Source organism: Nanorana parkeri, unplaced genomic scaffold, assembly GCF_000935625.1.
Source record: "Nanorana parkeri isolate BGI_ZX_2015 unplaced genomic scaffold, ASM93562v1 scaffold734, whole genome shotgun sequence".
NCBI classification, from domain to species: Eukaryota; Metazoa; Chordata; class Amphibia; order Anura; family Dicroglossidae; genus Nanorana; species Nanorana parkeri.
The window spans coordinates 26,051-46,109 of record NW_017307002.1 but is presented as its reverse complement, the minus strand read 5'-3'; positions in this window follow the sequence as shown (position 1 = coordinate 46,109).

The following is a 20,059-nucleotide window of genomic DNA, read 5'->3' as shown; positions in this document are numbered from 1 at the left end:
GTGGCTACTAGACATTTAGTGATAGCCAGGGCTGTAGACAGCCTGGCTGGAATTATAGTGGCAGTTATCTGGGTAATTCAAGGTGTCTGGCATTGCCTGCACCCCCCTGGGCGGAGTGTGACTCTGTCATAAATTGGGACAGCCAATGAGAGGCACTGTAGTGTATGTGCAGTACATCAGCCAATCACTGGGTTTTTCACAGCCTGTGGGATTTGCCATGTGCTCAGACTAGCTGGGACCAGCCATTATTATTATTATTATTATTATTACATAGTATTTATATAGCGCCAACAGTTTGCGCAGCGCTTTACAATATAAGGAAGACATTACAGTTACAATACAATTCAAGACAAGATGGTAAGGAGGGCCCTGCCCCTGAGGGCTTACAATCTAAAAGAGGAGGGGGAAATGATAAATGAGGTAGCTGTGGGAATGAATTATGTGAGAATTTGAAGGTTCAGTGGTTAGGTTGCAGTGGGATAGTCTTCCCTGAAGAGATGAGTCTTTAGGGAACGCCTAAAGGCAGTCAAGGTGGGAGATAGACGGACAGGTTGGGGTAAAGAGTTCCAGAGGATGAGAGAGACTCTAGAGAAGTCCTGGAGGCAAGCATGGGAGGAGTGGACAAGGGAGCTGGAAAGCAGAAGGTCAATGGATGAGCGGAGGGGACAGTTAGGGTGATACTTTGAGACAAGGTCTGTGATATATCCGGGGGCGGAGTTGTGAATGGCTTTATAGGTGACTGTTAATATTTTGAATTTTATCCTCTGGCGAGTGGAAGCCAGTGGAGGGATTGGCAGAGGGTGGATGCAGACACTGAGCGGTTGGTAAGGTGAATGAGTCTGGCAGCAGCATTCATGATAGACTGAAGGGGGGATATCCTGTGTAGTGGAAGGCCAATGAGGAGGGAGTTACAATAGTCAAGACGAGAGATAACAAGGTCAATCCTCAGAGAAATTGGAGAGAATAGGCGAATGCAGTGGGTTTCAAAAGAGGAGAGGGATAGAGAGGGAGGTGAAGGCAGAATTTGAAAAGTGCTTTGCGTGGATAGGAGGATTCCCACTCCACCTCCTTTCCGTCCATTGGGTCTGGGTGAGTGTGTCCAGTGGAGGCCACCATAGGAGAGGGCAGCAGGGGAGGCAGAGTCGGATACCTGAAGCCAGGTTTCAGTGACGGCAAGCATGTTAAAGGAATTTGAGATGAGAAGATCAATGACAGCGGTGAGTTTGTTGCAGACAGAGCGGGCATTCCAGAGGGCACAAGAGAAGGAGGGCCTGGTTATAGGAAGCAGGGGAATAGAAATCAGGTTGTGTGGATTGCAGCTGCTGCCAGAGGAAAGGCAGTGCGGGTTAGGAAGGTGGGTGTTAGACAAGAGAGGGCCAGGATTGGGAGAGATATCCCCTGAAGTCAGGAGAAGCAGAAGGGTGAGTGAAGTGAGATGAGAGGGATGCCATGAAATAGGGCTGGGTGCTGTGCCTAAGGGCTAGGGGCGGGCATGGGCTGGTGTGAGAGAAAGGTTTCTCGGAGGCCCCCAACATGGAGGAGGACTTTGTAGCTGATAGAGGAAGAAACCCAGGACCAATGCTGGCTTTTGAAGTATCCTGGAACTAAGAGGGCTTCAGGAGTATGGTCGGTGTCTTTCCTGATGTAGATCTGTGTTCAACCTTGCTCATCTGCTTCTTCAGTCACCATCTGCTGCCTCCTCAGTGGATCTACAATGATATGCCAACCAGGTCTGGTGAGTCTGGAGCTCCTGTCAGTTACGCTGGAAGCTTAGAATCCCCATATCCCCTCTCCCCAGTGAAGATGTTCAATAAAACGTTATTCAGCATTTTATTACTGGAGTGGACATCAGTTTGTGGGCACCAGAAGAAAGGTGGTTAGATCTAATGGGTGGGCAGCTGAAGAACATACCCTAGACAGACTAGAGATGATCCAGGCATTCAGCGGCTCCTTTGGGGGTGAGCGCTACACTACAGTTGGCTATTTCTTTGTTTCCCTTTCAGCCTTTCAGACTGGAAGATTACAGCACCCCCATGCTGTGTTACAATTACAAGCTGGAAAATATAATATCTGGATCTTGTACAACGTTGCTGGACTGTACTCAATATTTTACTGGAGTTGGTGTTTCTGAAATTAAATATGTTTTTTAAAATGCTCTATTAAGACTGATGTAATTCTCTATGCTTCCGATGTGCCCCTTTTGAACTGATATTACTTTGCACAAACCAAAATAAACCAGAAACCATTGTGCCATTATTATTGTTTTTTGTAAACGCATCAGATTTTGGACAGATGGACTGGTGAAGTTATAGGATAAGATAGATAGAAAGATAACAGCAGAAAAAAAAATGAAGAAAGCTGTAGAGATTTAGAACTTTATATAAAGAACTGTGCTTTCTCTAATTTAGGAGCAAACATGTTTCTTTACTATTTCCAAGAAATCGTTATGCTCATTTTCAGTGAAATATTGCACAAACTATACTTCAGAAATGCTGATATACTCTAATAATCCAAGCTTTTTTTATATTCAAAAAATATACTTAAAATAAATAAATGCACCTGGCCAAGTAGATGGACACCAGATGTTTACCAAGTATCCATATTCTATACTGTGGGCTTTGTGGCAGCACCTGTGTGCCCTTAATTCAAAAGCATCTGCTTCACATTAATTCATTGACATAGATGACACTTTCTATATTGCTAGTTGATATATTGGGACACATGAATCTTATTTATAATTTATAGGATACAGATGCTTACAGACAGCAAAATTTCAAGTTATGCTGCTTGTCAATCATCTTTTTTTCTTTGCAGTCTAAGGAAGTAAACCTACGAGCCCTCATTCATTACATGATATTCATTCAGAACACTTGATCATTAGAAATGTTCTGAACTAAAATGAAAAGTAACCTTTCCCAGAGCTTCTCTTGTTTCATTGAAAATAACTCAAAGCTAAAATTATACATTGTAACACATAGCTTTCGAATATACAGGGTTTTTTTTTTTACTAACATAACAGCATTATTATTAACATTAAAAATGAGAGCAGAACTTTAACATGGAAACTACTATATTAAAAGGACAACCTAATGGCATTTTGATCCATATGTAAGTCCCTGCACATCAATAGCTTCTGAAATAGTTTCCAAAATAAGGAAACAATTTCGGTCATTGTACTTCAGATGTTAATACAAATATGTTATACATGAAAATAAATAATCTAAAATCCACTGGAATGCACTGGGATTTGACCCAGATCACCCTCCAACTTGTACAAGATACAAGAGCAAGTTAAAGACAGTATTCATTTTTGAATCTTGTATTTTCCCCATCTGTAGGTTAAAAAGGATAGAGAAGAGTTGCAAGAATATAATTATTTATTTGTAAATGAGTAAATGTTAACACTTTTTGGTAAATCCCAATTAAGTCCTCCCAAATTTTCATCTCTTTTTATTAGGGTTGCACAGATACCAAGTACAGTACTCGGTACAAGTACGAGTACATGTATCAATACTTTTGAGCTCCAAGACTACACTAGAGAAAAATTCAAAAATTAGGAGGCAGCTGCCATTTGTAAGGAGCACACGGAGCTCCTGGGATTTGTACATCTCTGTTTTAATGTACAATTTTGTTTCTATAAATATAAATAAAGGGATGCACAGATACCAGTTTTGCGAGTACGAGTACTGGTACTTGCCGAGTACTTACAAGTATGAGTACTGATACATTTTTGTTTATCGTCATGTGACAGTTTTTCTAAAACAATACAGACTAATGATTTCAGGACAGTGGTGGAGCGCCAGAGCCCAGTCCCAGTTGCAACTGCTGCAACCCTGGTAGTTCTAATGAAAATCCAAGTATCTGCACTGGTACTCGAAAAGTATCTGTGCATCCCTAGTGCTAATATCCCCGAACATCACAGTATACATAGTGAACATACTGGTATTTTTATTATCATAGGAATATTCATATTTTATGGTCAACATAAAAAAGAAGTCAGCAACTTGCACAACTAGATCGATTGTTTATGGACTGTATAACAGTTTTAAAGGAGCTCCAGTTATACTGGTGGTTAATCACCACTTTTCTGGCAGTATGCTCCCTTTAAAAAGGTTCTGCACCTACTTCATTAAAGCCTTGAGACAGTTTCATTAATACTTCTGATGCAAGTTAGAGACTCAGGTAGTTATTATTTGTGCCACTTTCAAACTTTGTCACCATGGCTGTGACAATTATCTCTAGTTCATATATAATGAATCTGGAGGTATTTAGAATCAACTCTAAGTAGGCATACAGAAATACAAATGGCAACATTCTCTGCTCGTTACCATACAGTACAACCACTTTGTATTAAAGCGCAGGGCATGTTTGCATTGGGAAGCTATTATAAATGTGACAGCTTCCAGCTCAGGGCTTGTTGGTTACTAATAATTACCAATGAGGCATTCCCAACCCCATTCAGCTGCCCAGCTGCATCCCCACCCCTTTATTTACATTTGGCTGTTGGCCAATGAATCTCCTGCCTGGCCAGCTGCATGGGGTCAGGGATATCTCATTGGTTGCTAGGAAGCTGCCAAGTGTACATCCAACAGCATCCTAGCAACCAATCGTGGTTCTCTATGATCAAGCCTAAGTGGTGAAATGCATTGGGACATGCGGCTACATGGCAGGGAACTTTCTTGTGACTGAGATGGAGAAAATCTCTAAGTTGTGCTAATAATTGTAAACTGTTCCAAGAAAGGTCCTCTCATCTAATGTAGCCTTTCATATATTTTGCTATTAAAATTGCAAATTATCCTTTAAAGTATTATTTAAAAAAAAATCTTAATTGTATTTTAAACAAAACCCCAGTCTATATTTATATCAACCTTCTGTAATCCCCTGCATAGCCAGTCAGTCGCATAGCATTTTCTGATAGGAGATGAATGACGACTTTATTAGGGCATTGTTACTCCTTCACTATGCAGTCACAAAATGTGGGAGGTCCTTGACCAAAATGTATTGCTTTATATGTAGAGAAAAAATGGAGGTCAAGCTTATGCTGCCTATAAGGGTGACTGAGCAGCAATATTAGGGCAGATTTGCTAATCTTTTGGTAGGTAAACCAGTTCACACAATTTAAATATCTTTGTATTTAGCTGTTTGCCTATAGCAACTGCTTTAAGTTAAATGTGGTTAGCATATTATTTTACTATATATAATATAACATCAAACTCAACACAGTGGCCATGGTATAAGCTTGCTAAGCAATATCTGTGCAATTTTATGATCTGTTTTTCTTGCCACAGACATGACCTCATCTGTGATTTGGCTATTCTGTAGTTTCACACAGAAATATGCTGGCATGGGCAATTATTTCTTCTAACACCTAACTGTGGATTTATGTGCACTGAGACTATTTTTGATTCAGTGTGGAATCTCATTTATTATACATAATGCCACAAGGATGCTTCAAGACAAAACCGGAATTGCATGTACTTTAAATATTATACTTTTCAACCGTGAAAGAGTGAAAAAAGTAACATGGCACCATTTTATGTCTTGCAATGTTGTACAGAAAAATACACTGTGATGAAGTAAAGAAGAGAAATGTTGCTCTGTGATTTATACTGTCCCAAAACTTCAATTTCCTTGATTCAGTTTAATGCCAGAATCTTTACAAATGCATATATTTAGGCTTCTCAAGGTTAGCCACAGACATTTTTATTCTTTTATCCTAATGCCTGCATTAAAAAAAAAAAATCTAGCTTCTATTGTATACAGTACCATATACTGTATGTATAAAACTAAGGTGAAATACAATCAGCTCATTCGGGCTACTGCAATTTGCATATCAGCATTGCTCTTTGCATTGCCTAATTTACTTATTGCCTTATGCACTTGTCTATTTTAACATTATAAGAGGACATCTTTCATTTCTGATTCCATTTATAAGATATACAATAGTACATTTTTCCTAGAAGATCACAACAGGCTATCAATATATACAGATTTAAGTACATTTATGCAAATACTGTAACTTTACTGTATATTCATACCACTGACAACAAGGGTCAAGACAAACTGGCCAAATTAGGCCACCCAAACTCCCAGCTTCTGTTTGTAGCTAGGGACCACAAGTGACATCACTGATCAAATATAACCATGACTGAATTACCAATGCAATCCTAATCATGGGATCAAGGGGACTTTAGGGAGGGGCTGTATCACCTCCCTTGCAGGGTATCTTCCTAGTGCATATGGCCTGATATGGTTAGGAGGGGGCACACACTCACTTCCCTCCCTTTTCTAGCTACCCAGGTTTCATGAGAATCATTACCACATTACCAATAAAAAAAGTTACAAGTAAAAAAAAAAACAACAACAGAAAACTTAGACAAAATCCCCACCACCCTTCAAAAAGTTAAACAATATCCCTCAATGTTATCCAATGTCAATTACTTTATCCAGTGATGTAAATCCTCATAAATAATGATGACCGAGGAAGTTGACTGCTGACATGATAACATGCTGCACAGTGATCCTTCCCCACTGCTACTTATATCACCACACCTTTGTTTGTGAACAAAACCAGGTTGGAAAGTCATTGGTGATATTATTTACCAAATATAGTCATGACTATAGTGGTCCGCCACCTGCAATGTACCCTCCCAATGCTGAAGATATGTAATCTGGTAAGGTTCAGGAACGAGAGGCATGCACTCACTGACCTCCCTTTCCTGGCCACACAAACTGCATGCCTGGATAAGGGTCTGGAATGAATATTAAGGGGATGGCCATGTTGTATTCTCTTTTTTTTGTAAATGTCACTTTTAAAAAGGTTATACTGATCTGTGACTTCACAAACAACTTTAAGGCATCCCCCAAGAATGTCATTTAAAAGTTTAGCTTATTTCAAATGTTGTCCTTGATGTCACTCGTAAAGGACAATGTCCTCTCCCTGCTAAACAGTATTTGTTGCATTGGTACCTTCCCTCCATGGTAGTGCCCTTCTACCCATGCCCCCCTTTTAACAATAGCTTGCAAATTAACCTTGTAAGGCCATAAAAATAGCAAGATTCAGCTCCATGGATTTCAATAGGGTTTGACTATGTTTGGGGTTCAATTATCCCAACTGACAGCCCAGAATGTTATAGGATTAGAGTATATCATTTTTTACGAAGTCTACTTATATTTTACTTGCTAACAATTTTGTCAAACATCTGGCCCAATGCCTCCTCCTGTGCAGCCCACTGAAGGTCTTTACCACAGGAGGTGGGTGAGTGGGCAGGGAGACATGTCTTTACCAAAGGTGTTGGTTGGGTAGGAGATTCTGTAGGAGACTCTGTAACATTGCTCACTACTCCCAGGCTCCCTGTTATGGCTGAACAGGAGAGCATCATCCGAGAGAGCCAGATGGGAGTTTCCGTTCTCTGAGTGATGATGTTACCCCACTCACTATATAAACCACTTAGTCCAGTCTGACCTTGCATGGTATAGTGCATTCCTGCTGCTCTAAGTATTCTGATTCTGTGTATGACCTAATCCTGGCTGACATTCTCCTCTGGTTCCTGCTCCTGGCTTGTTCCTGACAACGTTGATTCCTGGTTCCTGCTCCTGGCTTGTTCCTGATCTGCGTGTTCCTGACCTGCCTTATACAACTACCCACTCTGGCTCCTGACCTTGGCTTGCTGTGGTTTATGATTTTTGCTTGCTCCTGTGGACACTTTTCTTAATAAATATTTTAACTAGCACCTTATGCTTGTCTGGTTTTCAATGTGCTCTGACAAGAGATGTCCAACACAAAGCCCTTGAAGAAGTACTTTGTTGACAAAACATGTAGGGAGGAGCTTGTGATATCACATGCAGATAGACCCAGACAAGATCATAAGGAACTGACAGACAAAATCAGAGAAAAGCACATCTTGCAGTGTTTTTATGTGTGTACACTGTTAGGTGCACATGAATGTGTAAGTACGGCTTCATTTTTGTTCTTAAGAAAAACATTTGTATGCTTTGTACGCTAAGTGCCATATGATACTTTTATCTTGAGAAAACTGGGGAAGATTTGTTACTATATGTGTTGGAGGATAGCGCTCCACTTCAGCTGGGGTTCTTGAGTGATTCTGACCATACTATGCTACAATAGATACGCTACATTAAGTAAGGTGAGTTGTAGTCTACACTGAGAGCACAGTTGTGGCTGGGATCACGATTCAAAATAAATTATGGTTATCATTGTTAAGACACTTAAATGGACACTGATATTGAAATGGTATTGGACTATTGCTTATGATGGAGTGTGGGGATATCACTGAATTATTCACAGATGCTTTGCGTTAAAAGTTTTTCAGCTGTGGTACATTGTTTGCACATATTACATTTTATGAGTGTTTACATTCTATTAACCACTTGGTGTCCACCCATTGTAAAAAAACATATGGACGGCAAACTCTCATTGGCGGGGCGCTGTAAATAAATGGCTTTAAAAAAAAATGCAAACAGCCGTTACTGGCTGTTACACATACAAGCGATCGACTGCTCTATAGCTCTCCGATCACTTTTACATGCTGCCCTGCATGCCCCTCCCCCTCCTGCAGTGCTGCTGCCTCCCCGCCTGCACCCTCACCATCCATCCCAGGCTCCACTGTCCCCTCTGCGGCCCGGGACCAGCTCGGGCGGGTGTCAGGAGGAGGATGGGAGGGCGATCAGCATCTTCCTCCTTGCTGAGCTCCTTCCGAGGTCTGAATGAGGAAGTGATGTGTATTACATCATGTCTGCATTCAGCTGTCATTTCTCTGGCTGCTATAGCCAGAGGAGAAGCTGGTGAAGCAGTTATCTGATTCATCAGCTTCTTTGGGGGTCCCCAGGTGACATTAGGGGTCTTAGAAACCCCTAATGTCTCAATAAAGAGGACCTGTCAGTGTGGCTGTGCTATCACATAGGGGAATTGTTAGCCCCCTATGTGATAGCAATAACATTTAGTGTAAAAAAAATAATGTTTTAAGTCCGTCACCCCCACGTATATATAAACGTAAACGTCAGAGCGAGAGCAATAATTTTTGTGCCATCAATCACTGACAACACTAAACTGATGAGCAGTAAAAGCTTTTAAAGCGTCGCCTATGGCCAATTTTGGGTATTGTAGTTTTTTGAGGTTTTGCGGGCATGCGCAATTTTAAGTCTTGACATGTTTGGTGTCTATTTACCCGACGTGACCCCGTCTTTTATATTTTACCAACAAATTGGGTAATAAAGGTTTCATAATTGAATATAAGGAAAACTGTTTTTTTAATTACGTTAATTTTTCCTTAACCCCTTCATGACTGAGCTTGTTTTTAGTTTCTGTTCGTAAATGACTGACACACTTTTGACATTTTTGCTGTGTGATTCTTCCACGTCAGTAATATACTTTCTTACAAAGTGCACCCACACATATTATATATTGTTTTTTAGAGGACAGATAGGGCTACATATTTATATCACATATGTGCGTCTAACGCCTCACTTAGGACAAATAAAATATAAAAAAAGAGGAAAAAACCGTTTAAAAAAAACACTTTTTTCCCAGTTTTGATTTGTAGTATTTTTTTTACAAAACCAGCACAGCTAAAAAAATGCAATAAATACATTCATTTATTTGTCCCTTATTTTATTTTATTTTTTACACATTTTTTTATTTTTTTTACACTTTTCACAATTTTTTTTTTTTTTTACACTTTTCACTTTTTTTTTAAACTTAAAAATGTTATTTTATTTATTTAATTATATCAAGCAGATTTTGTGAATTAATCTCACTGTTACTGCATGATAAATTAATACATTTTTGGTTATTATCAGGCTGCTTCAAACTTCAGAACAGCCGATAATAAGTTAGTGACACTGATCCTGCAGCAGTTCAGGATTCAGCTGTTACTAAATGTTTTCTGATTGTTGCAACAACGATCAGCAAACAAACATTCTTCTTCCAGGAATAGATACATTGTAGGAATAGACACATTTTGTATCTATTCATGAAAGAAAAAAAAAAAAGCCAGTATAGCTTGAGAGAGATATCTCTCGATCTATACGAGCTGTCAGAATGCCGGCAAAAGCCGGCATCTGTGTCCGCTTTGCTTTGACTCTCAGACACCCGATATTAAGGTATCGGGTGTCTGAAAAAGGTTAACCCTTTCATTAATGAATGCCTCTGTAGTAAGCCTAGTATAACCTAGCATAACGGATTAAAGGTAATTTAAAGTACTGCAGTGCTGAATACTGAAAAATGGCCTGGACAGGAAGGGGGTTTAACACCTTAGTAAGCAAGTGGTTAATGATTGATTTAAACATGTTAGGCATTATTTATATATAGATTTAGGCATATTTACTGGATCACATGGTGCTTATTTGGTGTGTCTGAGCACTGACCATCATACAGTATAAGTCATTGTAGTTTTTTTCTAGTGAATCATACACATTAGTGCAAGCAGCTTTGTGGGTAAAGGGTGTGGCAAATATAGATATTATTATGAGGACACAAATATATTCGTAAGTTTGGTCTTTCAAGTAAATTTTACCTGTTCTTATTTGTAATACATTGACTGACAGTATGTTAAATTCAATACTTTTCTATCTGCCAGATGATATAGCAACACTGTACTTCTGCCCCATTCCAGGTATGAGAGCTGCGGGTCTCATAGATGGGTGCACTAGTGTTGTTTTTCTGTCCTTCTCTCCCCATTTCCATTCACAGAATGGTGAATGGTTCACAGAATATACTGTGAACGGACAAGGAGAGATGGGGTTAAAAAATTACTCTCATGCTTGCATCTGTGAGACCTCCAGCTCTCATTAACTGAGCAGGTCAGAAGTACAGCAGGAGCGGTTACATTTAATGGTAATCTGTAAACATGAAGGACATGCTGCAAAATACAACAGGTATCGCATACAATATGTGGAAATGTTTCTGAACATTATATCTCCAAACTGCACTAAAACTTTCAGTTAGGCTGAAAACTGCATGAAGATAAGAGATGTAAAAAAAGATTTTAAAATGTATGCAGACGCTCCAAGCTGTATGGAGCAGGACTGGGTGAGAGTGTTTGCATTGTCTACAATTCCCTACTCTAGTCCTTTGCAGCATATTATCTGCAGCCAAAGAATTACGTTTTAGTAGCAACTTTATTTCTATGACTGAGATACTATTTATTTTATCAGCTTCCACAAAAAAGCACTTTTCTAAACAAAAATTTTTAACGTCAGTAGTCTTGTCTTTTTTTTTAATAGCTACATTTGAAGTGGCAGTAATAAACTATAGAAATAATTTCAGAGACAGTATGGGCAATTTAGCATATTGAATATCCAGGTCTCCTTGCAAGCATTCAGAAATCACACTCATTTATCTGTATTGTCAAGGCAAGGTCCATGATGAAAGCTTATTCTTCTTCGTTTCACGTTGAATAAAGACAAAAACTGTATTTTTGCTTTGAAACAGACAGTGTACTAGTGACTGAGGATTATATAATGCTTCCTGTTTTACTGAAATCTGATTGCACATTCTAATTGTGAGAACTTTTCTTTAAATAACATCCGTGTATATTTTGGAAGAAGTGTTTACTAAAACTATGATTTCCATTAAAGGTCATAGGGTCAAAACAAATATTTAACCATTTAAAAGGCTCCTGAGGATTTCAATTTGGACATTGGGTGTGCTTCGTCTTTCTCTGTGCTTAAGCTGCAAGACTTTTTAGAGACTGGATTTAATGGAAATCAGTCATGCTTAGCACCTATGTAACCATCAGTAACTCTAGAATTATTCTCAGAATGCTTTGGCTTATACAATTATGTAAATAGATTTTTTCGGGGTATCTTGCAATAAATAAAGAAGGGAAAACAATGTTTTGATCGTAATCAACGATACACCAGCTACTACACCACTACACCATCTAGACACAATCCTGACCCTCTCACTAGGTTGACAGGGGGAAAAAAAGGCTGATAAGTGAATACTAGCCACTTTAGTAGGGGCTTATGCAGTCTGTTTAGTGAGAACATAACAGGAAACATTGTTATAAGTATGGTGGCTAAATTAATATTTACCTGGATATGCCTTCCATTCTGAAAAAAAAATTAAAAGTCACAACATTGAAGATAAGAAACAAAGAAATACTCAACCCACAAAAATGCTGGGCAGGTTTCCCGTCAATGTCATCCCTGTGTGCACAACTCTGTTTCCCTTAATACCACTCTCCTATAAACGTTAAGAGTCACAAAAAGATTGGAAGTAGCAATGCAAGGTGTTTGTCCACAAAGACTAGCCATAAAACATTGACAACCTTTGCTGCCAGAAAACGTTTAGGATTCAAGCACATTGAGCTGTGAATGTACATCAAAGGGCCAAAACGATATATTTAAAAATCATTCTGTGCTAGAACTCTGAAAAGGAGTGTCCCTAATGTAGGCGATGGTGAACCTAGCCAAATGCACTTGATAAAGTAGCCATGACATTGTCACTGGTTCTCCTAAGACTTGGTCTTGGCCGCATTTGAGTAACCAAGCCTTATGCCACCTGGACCCATTTAATAACAATGCAGACTTAATTTCACTGCATGTCTCCCCCTACCATAAACCTTCTCTTCTCTTGCAGATTGGCTCATATATCCACTTTTTATAGCAACTTGCTGCACCTCAGCCCCTGCAAATATAGAGGTCATGTTCCCCATTACCTATAGCCATTTTACCTAATTGCTTGGATTCCCATTATAGGATCTGGTGATTTGTGAACGGTAAAGACAAATCTTACAATAAATATCTTATTACTTACATTTTAAAACATTATGATTCCTTTCAATATATAACAAACATGAGTATAACATTATCCTAGTGAATAAAAGTTGTGTGTTTCATATTTTAGAATCAATGTAGATCATCATGATCATCCTTTCCAACATCGTTATAATTTTCATCATTATTTTTCTCCTTTATGATAGTGAATATCCTGCTTTGTCTGTGTAGTAAGAAGCATTTGCTTAGATGTGCATTTTTTAGGTATTCCCTTTAGAACTTCTAATTAGCCAAACCACATTGAATTTAACCTTGTACGCCCAATGCAATCTTCTTGAGGCTGTAAGGAAATCCCTGAATGTCTCCTTAGTCAAACCTGATAAGATGACTGAGGTTCCTGCCAAAAATGTCACAGGTTAAAGAAGTTTGTATTAGTGTTATAGAGTAATTGCGTGCAGGAGCACCGACAATCATGTAAAACAAAATATACCGGGTATTATTATTATTAAAACTTTTTTTTGCTCACTACTAAAACCCATCTGTAAGCCCTTTAAATTAACATTAAATCTGGGTACACACTGAGTGAATCAGGGGAAATTTGCTCTATTGTTGAACCTATTCCTTCAGTCGATTGACTTTTGCCAATCTAACATGTTGGAAAATCTTTGGCCGATTGGAGCTTGCAGCCAATTAGCTACAAGGTCTGTTTGTGTATACAGAATGCAATAGAAGCAGTGGGGGATTTGTCCATCCACACTATTCAGAATGGTTGGAGGAATCTGTTATATTTTCTTTGTTTAGCCCACAGGCTGAACAAAGAAAATATATACGTGTATACCCTACTTAAAGCTCTGAGATCGGATATGTTGAAAAAATAGGCAGAGAAGGTACTGAGACAGAGGAGGTACTGATAAAGTAATTATCTAGAACATTTAAAAATGTTTACTCCCTGCACTGCTGCTTTTGACTAAAAACTGTAAAGCACAGGTTCCTAGTACTGTACTGGCTATGTTGGCAGCTCTCCTTGATTTAGCAGCTCTCCTTGATTTAGACATAGTTTGCAGTAAGATCAATGCTGGGAGGCAAGAGTTTGCTTTGGGGTCCCATGATCTATATTTATAACCCGGCCTAGGTTTCATGTCAACTGGGAGATTTACCATTTTATTATTATTATTACATAGTATTTATATAGCGCCAACAGTTTGCGCAGCGCTTTACAATGTAAGGAAGACATTACAATTAAAATACAATTCAAGACAGGATGGTAAGGAGGGCCCTGCTCCTGAGGGCTTACAATATGAAAGAGGAGGGGGAAATGATACATGAGGAGGTAGCTGTGTGGGGATGAATTGTTTGAGAATGTGATGGTTCAGTGGTTAGGTTGAGGAGGGATAGGCTTCCCTGAAGAGATGAGTCTTCAGGGAACACCTAAAGACAGTCAGGGTGGGAGATAGACGGACCGGTTGGGGTAAAGAGTTCCAGAGGATGGGAGAGACTCTAGAGAAGTCCTGGAGGCGAGTATGGGAGGAGTTGACTAGGGAGCTGGAAAGCAGGAGGTCTAGGGAAGAGCGGAGTGGACGGTTAGGGTGATATTTTGAGACAAGGTCTGAGATATATCCGGGGGCAGAGTTGTGGATGGCTTTATAAGTGACTGTTAATATTTAGAATTGTATCCTCTGGGCAAGTGGAAGCCAGTGCAGGGATTGGCAGAGGGGGGTTGCAGACACTGACAATTGGTCAAGTGGATGAGTCCGGCAGCTGCATTCATGATAGACTGAAGGGGGGATATCCTGTGTAGTGGAAGGCCAATGAGGAGGGAGTTACAATAGTCAAGACGAGAGATAACAAGGGAGTGTATGAGTAGTTTTGCGGTGTCATTGGTGAGGAAGGGGCGTATTTTGGAGATGTTACGAAGGTTAAGGCGGCAGGATTTGGATAGTGATTTGTTGTGTGGAAGAAAGGTGAGGTCCGAGTCAAGGATGACACCTAGGACCTTGGCATTGGAGGAGGGGTGGATAGTTGTGTTATCAATCTCAACTGAAATGTTGGGAGAAGGTGCACGGGTAGGAGGAAATATCAAGAGCTCAGTTCTGCATTGGTTGAATTTGTCTAAAAGAAGTCTTCAGTCAGTTTTTCTCTGATCTAAATTATGCAAAGGAGCTATTAGTGAAATCCAAAGTATCCTTAGATCTTCAAACTTCTCAACCTTTTGAGGAAAGCAATCATCACATTTTTATCCTTCCCAAAACCCATATGAACATTTGGTCATTACCTAAAACTCATGACTTTAAGGCCCCATTCACACAGGTACTTCTGCTAACTTCTGGGATTCCTGAGGCAAGAGCCTATGGTTTCTTATGGCAGGAATCCCAGGTGTCCCTATTCAGATGTGGCCGCTGTGCCCATTAAAGTTAATGACAGGGTGACACATTTATCAGCGGCAGTTCACATGTGATCATACATGGAACAATTACATTCGGTTTGAAATAGATTATTCTCACTCGATGCAGGACAGATGAGAATGGGTACATCGGTCACATCTGAATGGGGACACCTGGTAATCTGTAGGTTCTTGTGGCAGGAATCCCAAAATTGCCCATATGTACAAAAAAAAAAAAAACAAACATTAGCAGACAAGTAAACCACATGACTTTGTAAACAAAACATTATAAACATAAAAATATTTTCACAGTATTTAAATGAATAAACAACTCTTATTTTCATAGCACATTACCAGACTTTTGTAATTGTGTATTCTAAAGTAAGAAACCCATTCCCTATTTCATAGAACTCTCTGAAAATATCAATTTTTCCAGCTGCTGACAGTAACCATTTAAAAGTGTAGATTTTTTTCCTGTTTTCATTTATATTATTACAAAAGACAGTAAAGTATTCTATTCTTTAGTACTGTAAAAACAAATTGCTCATTATTTTTTGTCTATGTTTTCCATCATGAGAAACTTATGTGCATTGTTTGCTAATTTAATGATGCATCCCATCAATAAAAATTAGCTTTAAGACTCATGGAGGCTGATGCTACTTAGTTTGGGAATCAGTGTGTAAAGGGAGCAGGGGAATATCTAATATAAATTGATGATGCTTTTACAGTGCATCTCATTAAAGTCATAAAGAGACTTAGAATTTATGTCAAGGGTAAATAACACATCTCTGTCTGGACAGCTCATTAAATTCTAAAGGTGAAAGACTATATGTAAAAAGCTATTTCAGGTAACAGTACAAATTGTTTTCTATTGGATTTTCTATGTCATTAGGAACGGAGAAAAGTTGATTCCAGAGTCATTTCTTAAAATTGAAATTCAGTACTCAAAACCATATGTCATTCTAAACCTTGAAAGACAATAATCTGATTGACTGGCTTTGGAAAAGGCAGATGAGATAGTTTAGAAGCATAATGTGATATATAATTAATATAATATCTGACCAAACTGAAAAAGTGTTTTTGCACATTGAACCTCAACTACAGTTAGTAAATCTTGGCAAAGAAGCAATGCACATTTTCCCAGCTAATGATTCCTTGTGATTGATTCAATTCATGCACGCTAAATTACAAAAATAGCCTAAGAATTCTTCATGATGAAAAATTAAAAATACAAACAAAATTTGGATTGAAAAATATTTACTATAGGTAAAAAATTATTGAAGTTAGTCACAAAGGCAAAATTAGGTTTGGTTTAAGTGGTTTATGCATTTGTACAGCTTTTAAGAAGTTTAAATGTATTTTTTTTGTTATTTGATGTTCTGTAATACATAGCTATAAAATGTACCAAAAATGTAAAGAAAAGTACTGTCTATTTAAAGTTTTCAAGTTGCTACGCTACTTTCTTCCACATACATATTGTATATCATCTGAATAAGTCTTGGCCTGTGTCCTGGAGCCTGGGAGCTTCTATATTCACATCTTACCTGATAGTCAGGCCTCATTTATTAGCCTCAGCTGTCCACAAGCTTTTTATATGTGAGCTAACTTAACCCCTTCATGACTGAGCTTGTTTTTGGTTTCTGTTCGTAAATGACTGACACACTTTTGACATTTTTGCTGTGTGATTCTTCCACGTCAGTAATATACTTTCTTACAAAGTGCACCCACACATATTATATATTGTTTTTTAGAGGACAGATAGGGCTATATATTTATATCACATATGTGTGTCTAACGCCTCACTTAGCACAAATACAAATTAAAAAAAGAGGAAAAAACGTAAAAAAAAACTTTTTTTCCCAGTTTTGATTTGTAGTATTTTTTTTTAACAAAACCAGCACAGCTAAAAAAAAATGCAATACATACATTCATTTATTTGTCCCTTATTTTTAATTTTTTTACACTTTTCACTATTTTTTTTAATTTATTTACACTTTTCACTTTTTTTATACTGACAAATTTTATTTATTTAATTATATCAGGCAGTCATTGTGAATTAATCTCACTATTACTGCTTGATAAATTAATACATTTTTTTTTATTATCAGGCTGCTTCAAACTTCAGAACAGCCGATAATAAGTTAGTGACACTGATCCTGCAGCAGTTCAGGATTCAGCTGTCAGTGAATGTTTCAGAAAACTTAAACATTCTACTTTCAAGAATAGATACATTATGTGTCTAATACATAACATTTTGTATCTATTCTTGAAAGTCAAAAGAAAAAAAAAAAAAGCCAGTATAGCTTGAGAGAGATATCTCTCGATCTATACGAGCTGTCAGAATGCCGGCAAAAGCCGACATGTGTGTCTGCTTTGCTGTGACTCTCAGACACCCGATATTAAGGTATCGGGTGTCTGAAAAAGGTTAACCCTTTCAGTAATGGATCTCTAGATAGTTAGACATCTATTACTGAAAGGTAACCGCTGATTCTCAGCGGTTAGCAGCCTTCTAGTGCAGCAAATAACTTGTCACGTACATTGTACGTGACAAGTCATTTGGTCCCTTTGTGGCTGGACGTACAGTGTACGTCTCCCGTCACAAAGGGGTTAAGGTGCCCATACACCTGCCCATTATCGTAAGATAATCGCGGGAAATCTAGCGATCGTATGATAATCGGCAGGTGTATGGAAAGCGTGCGACCGTTACTACGAAAACCTGCCGAGAATCGTACGATTGTTGGCGGGTTTGTGGCCTGCTTGTAAGACAAATGCCACACGGACCATGCAATGCAAGCGCACACTGCCCGTTCAGCATTGCAGTCATTGGAAGCCCGCCCCTCAGGGGAGCGACGCTCCTCCGCTCTGCCGCTCAGCGCCTTGTAGTTTTATTGCCATATACTATGATTGCATTTCATACCCACATCATGAATTACTATACTGCCATAGCACCTCTGTGAACATTTTACAAATACTGTCTGAACTAGGAAAGCTTGTTAATAGAATAAACTTAAAGAAGAACTATGAGGTGAGTGCTTTTCACTCAACTCATAGTTCTAGCCGACCTGTGACAATGAGACTGTCACAGGTCGGCTCAGTAGATCGGGAGGTGAGCGAACACATACCGGCGTTCGCTCACCTCTCAATCCTGTCACGGCTCTCTGCCGTGACAGGGGGGGGGCTGGATTCCCCCCTCCCCGCTCCGATCCGCCAGTGCTGACTGGAGCGGTGTTGTTCACGAGCTGGCCAGCAGAGGGAGCTCTGACAACACTCTTCACTCTGGATCACCCAGAGACTCTGCGATGGTCACGAGCAGCCCAGGAGATGTGGACACGGCTCCCGCCTGAAGCAGAGCACGTCCCGTGACGGGCCCTCCCCCTGGCAGTAGCATCGCCACGGGGGGAGGCCGAAGGGTCCGGTAAGAGAGCAGCATGGGGGGAGGGAGGCAGAGGAGACACTGGCAGATTGCCTTCCTCCCCGTGGGTCCCGCCGAAGATGGGGATTCCTTCCGGCGGCACCGACAGCAGGGGCAAGGCGACGCTTAGCTGTGGTGGCCGAAGGGTCCCGGATGGGGCTCCCGGAGCGGCGCTGGACCCTGGGGGTGGGAGAGGGGCTGAGGCGCTCAGGAGGGTGATCCCCCCTAGCACATGTAGCCCTGGGGAGAGCAGTACTCACAGTAGCAGGCCCCCCGCATTTGGTCAAGCTGTTCCTGCAGCCAGGGAGAGCCATTGGTCAGAGTAGCTGCCCTAATCTGAGCCAGCATGTCCTCTAAATCACTTATGTTCTCACTTTATAGGTGCAAAAGGCAAGAAAGCAAAGAGGGATGCTACTTTCACGCTGCTGACTCCGTCTGGATCTGGAAACTTCTTTTCCTCAGGGATCCACCTACACTCCTCCTCTCCGCACCTCTGACCAATCAGGTAAGTGTCTTATCATAACCCCCTTATTGATAGGAACAAATTAACCCTTAGCAGGACCCCTCTTGTTTTTTCCAAACCCTTGTCATGTAGGCCTTCCATAGACGCCTCCGTCTGCTGTTCCAGGCCTGTCTGTTGTGAGAGCCTGCTGCTGTAGACAGAAGAATTAAAAGTACTATTGCTGCCTGTTTGTTTTGGGGAACCCATTATGGGGGGAACTACTGTAGTTAGTCAGGAACTAACATAATATTAGTTAGTATATACATTATTTAATTTTTGATGCTCTGGACTTCCTGTACAAAACACTTCTGCATTAAAAATGTGTTTGCTTGCGGCTTTTCTGAATAATAATTATATCTTGCAAAAAAAATCAAGTGACCTCCACATTCATAATTAAGCTGATCATAACAAATAAAGGTATTTTGGGATAGAAGGATATATTGACATAAGACAGAGTGCATGTAAGAACTCTTCTTTATCACAGGAGAACATTTGGGGGCACTCAAAAGAGTATATTTTATATTGTATACTTATATATGTATATATACACAGTTATATATACAGTAAATAGATATTATATCTATAGATAAAGTGTATAAGAACACCGGTGCCTATGCCTCTTTTTGTCACAATGCTTCTTTGTTGTTCATCATCAACCTCATTGTGCTTTGAGTGCTTTACAATGTATGCAGATGTCAGTAGTTTTTGTAACCTTTTTACCATATAGTACCATACAGGCATTTGTAATTAAATGGCATGTTCCAATCACTAATTTTTATTATCACTTGCAATATTCTAGTGGCTTAGAGTGACTAAAAAACTGTCACACTGAGATGCAGAAAGATTTATGAAGAATCAGTCTCAGAGTATGTTAGAGATGTAGAGTCTAATTAGGAAAAGTAGTAAAACTACAAACAATAAAGACAATTGGTAACAGATATACAAGTACCTTTCCTGGCTTGTGTTTGAGGTCTTGAAGAACTCCTGAGGTATGAAGGTAATTGTATACGTATATGTATATATA